Raw genomic sequence first — 9,813 nt, 5'->3', positions numbered from 1 at the left:
GCAGCTTAGATTCATTGGGCTGGACTGGATTGGATTGATGCTGACAAAGTGACAACAGGAAGGTAATGAGCACATACAACTAGCTCTAGTATACCGGCATGCATGAGCACTTGTTAATATTTATATTCATCACAGCAACCTATAACCACCTACGCATACAAATCAGAAAGCACAAATATATACTGAACAAAAGCAATAGGCATGAATAGATGACTTAACAGTTCATGTTTGTTAACAAAACAAGAGTGGACATCTCATAGTGAGTCTAATACAGCTACACTAAGCAGGCAGAGACCATCATAAGCAGCAGGATCGCACGAAGAAACCAGCAGATGCAAGCTCGATCCACACATATGCAAGCTGCGAGACTATAGTGTTGGGACGAATCTAACTGAAAGTAGCACGATCCACACATATGCAAGGTGAATCAATTGATCTGGAGCAGTGAAGAGGATGGGTGGGGTGGGGTGCTCACTTAGGGCCTGTGTAGCCCATGGTGGTGCCGAGGCCTCCGTTGAGCTTGAGCACCACGAGCTTGTCAAGCAGGGCCTTCATGGTGTCAAGATCTGCAGCATAGACATGATCCAGCGCTCAGCGTTCACACAAACAGAGACAATGCGAGGGTATTGGCTCTGAGAGAAACATGTGTCAGTTAATTGACACCGCAAATAGTGGGTATAATGTGATACAATTAAATATAACAGATGAAGTACTAATAATGTCATACCTGGTTGAAAGTGTGAATTTCAATGTTCGAGTTGGAGTACTTCTCAACAATCTACAAAACAGAGGTCATTATGCAAGTATGTAAGTCCAAATTTAGAAAGTTGTCTTTTCAATAGAAAATAAACAGGGCAGGTGGTATATCAACCTTCTGTGTGTCATCATGATTATTGAAAGAGTTCATTAGAAGCAAAGTAACATTGCATCCATACTTCTTGTTCAAGGACTGCATACAGGTGAAACTTGTCAGACACAAACCATTACACACTACATCAAGTCAGTGCACAGAAAATATCAGTAGAAACTAAGAATACCTCAATCTGAATCACAATAAGGTCAAGAAATGTAAACCCATTGCGAACTTCAATGACAGACCTGCATGCAGTGAGCTATGTTATTACCTGCTGAAGGTGGTAGAACCTAAAAATGAAGCGAAAATATACAAGTCCCTATATTTCCAATATTGGCATGCTCAATCAAACATACACCTAAATAAATACCTAAGTAAATCATGTTCTGTACATAGTCTACCACAATGCCATGTTCAAATGATCAATGTTTCACCGACCAACAGAGTCTAGAAAATAAGTGGATGGTCATATTCAGCAGTGCAGGCTGGCAGCAGTCATTTATGTCAAATTGCAGCAAATATATGTAAACGGAAAGATAAAGAGCACTGATAGCCTTAATGTTTGATAACATTGATCAGAGAACCAGATTAATCGAACTATTTTTTTGGACCAAAGGAGCTACCACTCACAATTTCATTTCTCCATGAAACTGGTACTAGTTTAACTGGACTACGTCAGAGTAATAAGGATGTCACAACAAGAATGAACAATGAGTATAGTCAATAGCAATTTTATGACTAATTTCACTGATATGCTTGGAAGAAGCCGAGTTCACATGTGCAAGCTGCGAGACTACAATGTCGGGACGAATCTAACTGAAAGTAGCACGATCCACACATATGCAAGGTGAATCAATTGATCTAGAGTAGTGAAGAGGATGGGTGGGGTGGGGTGCTCACTTGGGGCCGGTGCAGCCCATGGTGGTGCCAAGGCCTCCGTTGAGCTTGAGCACCACGAGCTTGTCGAGCAAAATGATTAACAAGTGCGGAACTCAAACTGAACCTATCTTGCTAAGCATATTGGTACATTCCCTTACAAATTATCAGTGATCATGCACATCGACCACATTGCCACGAGAAAATGAACACGCACTGGTTCAATTCCGATTCCAGTAGTCGGGAAGCTCAGATTGTAATTGGCAGCTGGGAGCAAAGCTCGGCGGGGGCGACTACTGAGGGAGAGAGAGGGGGGACAGGGAGCGCGCATACCCGAAGCGGCCGGTCTTCTAGGCCTGGGAGGCCTTCTTGCTGTTGCCGATGTGGGAGATGCTGGCAAAGTCGTCGTCGGTGAAGGCGGCGTCATTGTGGGCGAGCAGGGCAGGGCCCTGCCAATGCGCGAGGGCCGGGGCATGTAGCGAGCGGGCCCCATGGGCGCGGCGGTCGAGGCAGAGGCGGACCCGCGAGGCCCTGGCCTCGTCGGTGTTCTGGATGAGCTCCCGCAGCGCGGTGGTGCCCTCCGGGTAGTTGGCCAGCACCTCGCGGATGCGGCGCGTCAGGTCCACCCGCTGCCCGAAGTCCTCCAGCAGCATCGTCCCACCCGGATCAATGGCCACCCCGGCGATCGGGTCGGGTGGGAGGCGGCTGGCTAGCGGGGCATTGGCGCACTAGGGTTTGGGGGCGGGGTGGGGCTGGGAGGATTTGGTCGCTACAGCGGGAGGGGGGAGGGAGGTGGTTGGTGCCGTGATGGATCTGGAAGGGAGGCAGCGATGGATTGGGTTGCGGGGCTCGCGGTGAGGTGAGACGAGGGAGAGATGGTGAGGGGAGGGAGGGACGAGGTCAGCAGCGGTGGGTGAGGAGGACGGCGAGGTCGGCGGTGAGTGAGGAGGACGGCGAGGTCGACGGTGGATCGGGAGGCGGCGGGGTGAGATTGGATCGGGAGGTGGGGGGAGAAGGGTGCGATGGGGGAAGGGGTGTGATGTGAGCTAGGGTTTGTGTTGCGGTGGGGTGGATGGACGGATGGATGTGGTATGGTGAGATGGATGGATGGATGGATGAGTGCCATGTCATCGATCCGTGGGAATGGTTCTGATTGGTTCGGAAAATCAGTGATTTAAAAGAGTTTCCAAGTACAAAAACTAGAGGGATTTTGTGAAGTAGCCATCAAAAATATTTTGCAAAAGGGTACCACACAAATTTTCACTAGAGTTAGACCACATTTTATGGATAAGGACCAATTTGTACGCATTTCTCATCTTTCTAGCTATTTTTAATCATTTTTCGAGTGCCCCAAATGATGTTTTTTTGTGAAGAACCTACCAAATAATTATTGCAAAATTGCACCAAATCATTTTTCTAAAATACAAGGTCATATTTAATGCATAATTGACCAAATGGTTGGGTGTAAAAAGTTTTGATCCACCTCTGGTGAAAAAGACAAATTTCCGCCGATTCAGCTGGAAGTGGGTTAAAGCTGAACTGCAGCTACCTCATAGTTTGCTCTTTATTTTTTCAAAAAATCATTTCTAGGTACATAAGTATCTATTTAATCAGAGAAACACCAAAAAAATTATAAGATTCAACCACTAGGTAGGAACGGTCATTCCCGTCGTTTTGACCGCATTTTGAAATGGGCATAAAAAATTCAAAAAAAATCAAAAAATTGGAAAACCTTCGCATTGTGTCATTATATGTGACCAAGTTTCCAGGAAAAATAATAAACTTGTAATACGGTAATTATTTTTAAAAAGTGTTCCCAGAAATGAGCTATGAAGTGTGAAGATTCATGGTTTTCAAGCCAAATGATCAATCTTATGGCCACATTCATGGCATTGTTTGTTCAAATGATCTCATATTGTGCACAAGGGTGCATATTGGAATGGCAAACAATGTTGCCTAAGGAAGTTTTCATTTTCTTTGGATGAAAAAACCATTTTCCATTTTCTCCGTGCCTGAAATGAGTTTTTTTTGTGAAGGACCTACCATATATTTGTTGCAAAACTGGACCTAATCAATTTTATAAAATACTAGGACATATTTAATGCACAATTGACAAAATGGTTGGGTGTGAAAAGCTTTGATTCACCTCTGGTAAAAAGGACAAATTCCCGTCGATTCAATTGGAAGCGGGTCAAATTTGAACTGCAGCTGCCTCATAGTTTGCTCTTTATTTTTTCCAAAAATCATACCTAGGTAAATAAGTATCTATTTAATGAGAAATACATGGTTTGATAGAGAGACATCAAGGTTTGGACGGTGGCTGAGGGCCCCAACTCTAGAGAGCGTAAGCTCGCATGCCCGCCGCGTGGTCACCGCGTGACCGTGTCATTGCCATGTGTTCTGGGCGGCCTAGGCATGTCTAGTGGGTTGGGCACTCCCCAGGTAGGTGCTAGGAAGAAAATCACAACATAAGATTCTCACGAGGAGACTGATCGATGCTCAAACATGAATAAGCAGCCAAGTGTTTGATTTGCGGTACGGGAAATGCACATGGCTAATGGGCGTGAGTTTTGGCTGAGGATGATCAGTTACTAAGAAGACCGTCTTTACAAATTTTCACCTCAAAAGGAGGAGCCTATGTGGTACTTGCTTTACAAAGTACCACACTGGACATAAATACGAATGTTGAAGCTGGGCTCAAAATAATGAATGGATTGAGCTGGCATTTGGTGGAGGATGGTTATTTGGGCATAGGAAAGCACTGTAGAAAATGGATACCATTTGGACATGCCAAAGTGGTACTTCCTTCACAAAGTGCTGCTCTGAACAGAATAAGGAAATGAATATTTTCGAATTATTTTTGAACTAGGCAAGGAATGTTTTTGACATATTTGATGAAGATATGATCCAAAATATTTATGAGATTTTTTTGGGAATTTTGCGAATAACAGAAATCTAGGTTGCTTCACAACCTAGGGAAAAAACTGCCACATGGACATGACACATAGGCAAAACTGATGAGATGGCGCCTAGTCATCACAACCCACCACAATCTACAAGGCTATGACCATCTATATTGGTCATTAACAACTAGAAATAAGGCAGCGGACTAGCACTGTTTGCTTTGTGACCATTTCGTGTAAGGAAATTACGACCTTTCTGACCAAAATGGTCGCAATGGTTTAGGGTTTGGAGCCCCCCGAACAGCTTTTGACCAATTGGTCTGAAATGGTCATAGATCTATGACCAATTCTTCCAGGGTCACTGACAGAAGGTCACTAGTTGACATATTTCTTGTAGTGTATTGACATGGAGATTTGGCTGTTCTCACCTCGAGGTCGGAGGGGGGTCGGTGACGGGGATGACGGCGCGGACGATGGAGGGGGCTCCTAGATTTCTGCATAGTGCTCTCCAATTTTTGCATTCAAAGTAGGAGTACTTTTCCAATTTGAGCATTCAATAAGCAAAACCAAATCGTAAAATAAAGTAGTATTCAAATTAGCATGCATGCAATTATAAGCAAAACTACATCATCTCTTGTGTCCGTACATCATCGAATATTATCACTAATACTCCTCGAATACTATCATACATATAACATCGCTAATACAGCAAGAACCGTAGTGCCCGACGGGTATCATCGCGGGCAGTGGACACCCAAAGAAAAGGAACCATCACAGGATCATAGCTCCAGTGAGATCCCTGAAGAACCTGTCAGGTATTGTCGAACCTGCCCTCCAACACAGCCATGTAGCGACGGACGTGCTCGTCCTCCTCCCTGACACGGTGACGTACCACCTCCGCGGTGTCCGGAAGCCTCGGCACCATCACTGGCCCACGTGACCGCCACCAAACAAGGATCGGGTCAGCAACGGGTTGGCTCCTCACCAACCTACGTCCCCCTGAAGGTAGCACCTCCCAATACTAGCCCGGTGGAGCCCAGTCCCGGACATGGCCCCTCTGATCAAGCTGGCCTCCTCCGCTGAGTCGACGACGAGGATGTGGGATAGGCATCATCGATGTCGATGCGGGATTAATTGCTTGAACTAAAAAAATAAACTAGTGCTATTAATTTTCTAGCTAAAAATAAACTATTTCTATATATTGTAAAATAATGTAGTTTTATTAAATCAACTAGTTCAACTACTAAGCACTTACTATAAATAAATAAAATAAAGTAGTTCTTACTAAAAATAAACTACTTCTATATATAGTAAAATTTAAGAAAGTAGTTTTATTAAATCAACTAGTTCAACTAGTAAGCACTTACTATAAATAAATAAAATAAAGTAGTTCTTACTAAAAAGAAACTACACCTATATATAGTAAAATTTAATAAAGTAGTTTTATTAAATCAACTAGTTCAACTACTAAGCACTAACCTAAAATCGATATCTACTAACCTAAATAAAAAATTAATACATATATGAAAAAACATATATAAAAAAATCCTATGAACATTATATTCATACTTACATAGCCACATCCATTCATCATATAGCTACCACATACATATATATACATTATATATATGAAAAAAATGCAATGAACAAAAAATAGTACAAATTATATGAAAAAAATGAACAGAGCCATGGCGCGGTGGTGGCTCACATCGGGGGCGGCCGGAGAGGGCGACGGCGTGGGCGGCGGAGGGCGACGGCGTGGGTGGCGGAGGGCGACGGCGATGGAGGCGGGGGCGCGGCGGAGGGCGACGGTGGCGGGCGACAGCGGCGGGGGCGTGGCGGAGGGTGACGGCGGGGGGGGGGGGGGAGGGCGACGGCAACGGGCAATGGCGTGGGCGGCGGACGGCATCGGCGTGGGCTCGGGGGCACGGGAGATGGCGACGGCAGCGGGGTAGCCTGGCGGCGCATGGATGAGCTCACGGCGTCGTCGGGCGGGGGGAAACTGGCGATGGAAATCTGAAAATTTCCTAAGTGCTGGCTTATATAGCAAAGGCTTTGGTCCCTGTTCATCGCACCAACCGGGACCAATGCCCCCTTTAGTCCCGGTTGGTGGCACCAACTGGGACCAAAGGCCTCTTTTCAGCAGCCCAAAGGGCGGGAAGCAGAGGGCTTTGGTCCCAGTTGGTGGCACCAACCAGGACTAAATGGGGGGCATTGGTACCGATTGGTGCCACGAACTGGTACCAAAGGTGTGCATTGGTCCCGGTTCGTGGCACCAACCGGGACCAATGTCCTGCTGCCAAAGCTGTGGTGCGGTGGGATGTTTAGTCCCACCTCGCTAGCCGAGGAGTGGCACGACCGGTTTATAAGCCCTGCCCCGCCAGCTCCGTTGAGCTCCTCTCAACCGCAGCCTCTGGGCCTAATCTCGCACTGCTATGCATGTGGGCCTGCTAGGCCTTCCGCGGGCCTGAATCCTGGCCCATGGATGGGTTTCTAGTTGTATTCAGGCCGTGGTGGCCTAGTAGGTGGCATTTTTTAAAAAAAATTCCCAGTTTTTTTATTTTCTTTTTGCTTTATTTATTTTATTTTGTTTGTACTTACAACAAAGTACTTACTGTTGCTATTTTATTTATTTCAGGAAAATTCTTTTTGCGTATAATGTTTTGAACAGAAAATACTTTGTTAATTTTAGGTCCATAAATTTTATTTATGTTATCAAAGTTTATTTTATTTTGTTTCTACTTACATATTTTATGAAAGTTTATTTTATTTTATTTGGTTTCTACATACATCATCAATTTTCATCCCTTTATGACTTCATTTGTTATTCTTCATGCATTTACTGATTATTTTGAGCTATAAGACCCTGAAATTGAAAAGCATTTCAAATGAACTCTGAAAAGGTTGAAAGTTGGCATGGTATCATCATTTCATCGACATAGCATGTGCAAGAAAGTTGAGAGGGTTACGGCAAAAACTGGATGCACTTTGTGTACAAAACGGACAATCTCTTTCGAAGTATCAGGATTTCATACGGAAACTCATCTGTTACAAAGGGATTTCATTTTATAAAACTTATTTGAACTCCTGACTTTTTGTGTGTTCAAAATGCACCATTCAAAGCCACATCATCAATTTTCAACCCTTTCTGACTTCATTTGTTATTTTTCATGCATTTACTGATTATTTTGAGCTATCAGACCCTGAAATTGAAAAGCATTTCAAATGAACTCTGAAAAGGTTGAAAGTTGGCATGGTATCATCATTTCAGCCACATAGCATGTGCAAGAAAGTTGAGAGGGTTACGGCAAAAATTGGATGCACTTCATGTACAAAACAGACAATCTCTTTCGAAGTATCAGGATTTCTTACGGTCCTCACTGTGCCATCGCATCAACTTGGCATGCTCTCTGTTTCTGAACAGTCGTTTCAACCGTGGTATTATAGGAGCATACCACATCACCTTCGCAGGAACCCTCTTCCCGCGGGGCTCGCCATCAACATCACCAGGGTCATCTCGTCTGATCTTATACTGCAATGCACCCCATACCGGGCATGCGTTCAAATCCTCGTACGCACCGCGGCAGAGGATGCAGTCCTTAGGGCATGCTTGTATCTTCTGCACCTCCAATCCTAGAGGGCATACAACCTTCTTTGCTGCGTACGTACTATCTAGCAATTCGTTATCCTTTAGAAGCTTCTTCTTCAATATTTTCAGTAGCTTCTCAAATCTTTTGCCAGGCACAACATTCTCGGCCTTCCATTGCAGCAATTCCAGTACGGTTCCCAGTTTGTGTTGCCATCTTTGCAATTGGGGTACAACCCTTTTTTGTGATCCTCTAACATGCGATCGAACTTCAGCTTCTCCTTTTGACTTTCGCATTGCGTCCTTGCATCGACAATGACCCGGCAGAGAGCATCATCATCAGGCACATCGTGTGGTTCCTCTTGATCTTCAGCAGCTTCCCTCGTTGCAACATCGGGCACATCGTCTGGTTCCTCTTGATCTTCAGCAGCTCCCCCCATTGCAGCATCACCGTATTCAGGGGGCACATAATTGTCATCGTCCTCTTCTTCTTCGTCATCTTCCATCATAACCCCTATTTCTCCGTGCCTTGTCCAAACATTATAGTGTGGCATGAAACCCTTGTAAAGCTGGTGGGTGTGAAGGATTTTCCGGTCAAAGTAAGACTTCGTATTCCCACATTTAGGGCGTGGACAACACATAAAACCATTCTGATTGTTTGCCTCAGCCACTTCGAGAAAATTATGCACGCCCTTAATGTACTCGGAAGTGTGTCTATCACCATACATCCAGTGCCGGTTCATCTGCGTGCATTATATATAATTATGTTTGTCGAAAGTAAGAAAATCATACAACTATCTATTTGAAGTAAGAAAATTGGACAAGTATCTATCTAAAGTAAGAAAATTAAAAAGAAGATAAGAACAAGCAGCTCACCACAATGGTGTCGGCGACGAGATTGGCGCAGGCGATCAACGGCGGTGAAAACGGGGACGGGGCGTGACGGATCGCTAAATCTAGACAAATCTCGGGAAAATGGAGCTCCGAGGTCGAGCTTCGAGAGGAGAAAGCTTAACTAGTGTGGCTCGGGCATTTCATCGAACACCTCATGTGCGTAGGAGGTGAGCTAGAGCACCCAATTGCCCTCCCCTCGCCGGCCAGAAAAAGTAGAGCATTGTGGAGTGCTCTGCCACGGAGATGGGTATATATAGGCAAATTATTTGTCCCGGTTCGTGGCCTGAACCGGGACTAAATTAACCCTTCTATAACGGTTCAAGGCATGAACCGGTACCAATGTCTGTGGGCCAGGAGCGTGGCCCAATGGTCCCGGTTCGTGCCACGAACCGGGACCAATGGGTCCAGACGAACCGGGACCAATGCCCACGAGTCCCCGACCGGCTCCCTGGGCTCATGAACCGGGTCTAATGCCCCCCATGGGTCCCGGTTCGTGAAGAACCGGGACTAATCGGCTGGCCAGGCCCGAACCAAAGCCCTGTTTTCTACTAGTGAGGTGTCTCCTTAGGTGTTTGTTGGGTTGGCATAGATCGAGATTAGGATTTGTCACTCCGTCTTTCGGAGAGGTATCTCTGGTCCCTCTTGGTAATACTCATCACTATATACCTTGCAAGCATTGTGACTAATGAGTTAGTTTCGGG

The 9,813-nt window shown here is 45.2% G+C and overlaps 1 pseudogene; it reads right to left on the bottom strand.

The window, feature by feature from the left end:
• Positions 1-551: 551 nt before the first annotated feature.
• Positions 552-5,370, bottom strand: LOC123158444 (sacsin-like; annotated as a pseudogene).
• Between the last annotated feature and the right edge of the window lie 4,443 nt (positions 5,371-9,813).

Source organism: Triticum aestivum, chromosome 7B (genome assembly GCF_018294505.1).
Source record: "Triticum aestivum cultivar Chinese Spring chromosome 7B, IWGSC CS RefSeq v2.1, whole genome shotgun sequence".
In the NCBI taxonomy this organism is placed as follows: Eukaryota; Viridiplantae; Streptophyta; class Magnoliopsida; order Poales; family Poaceae; genus Triticum; species Triticum aestivum.
The sequence above is the reverse complement of the archived record's forward strand: the minus strand, read 5'-3'. Positions and strand labels throughout refer to the sequence as shown.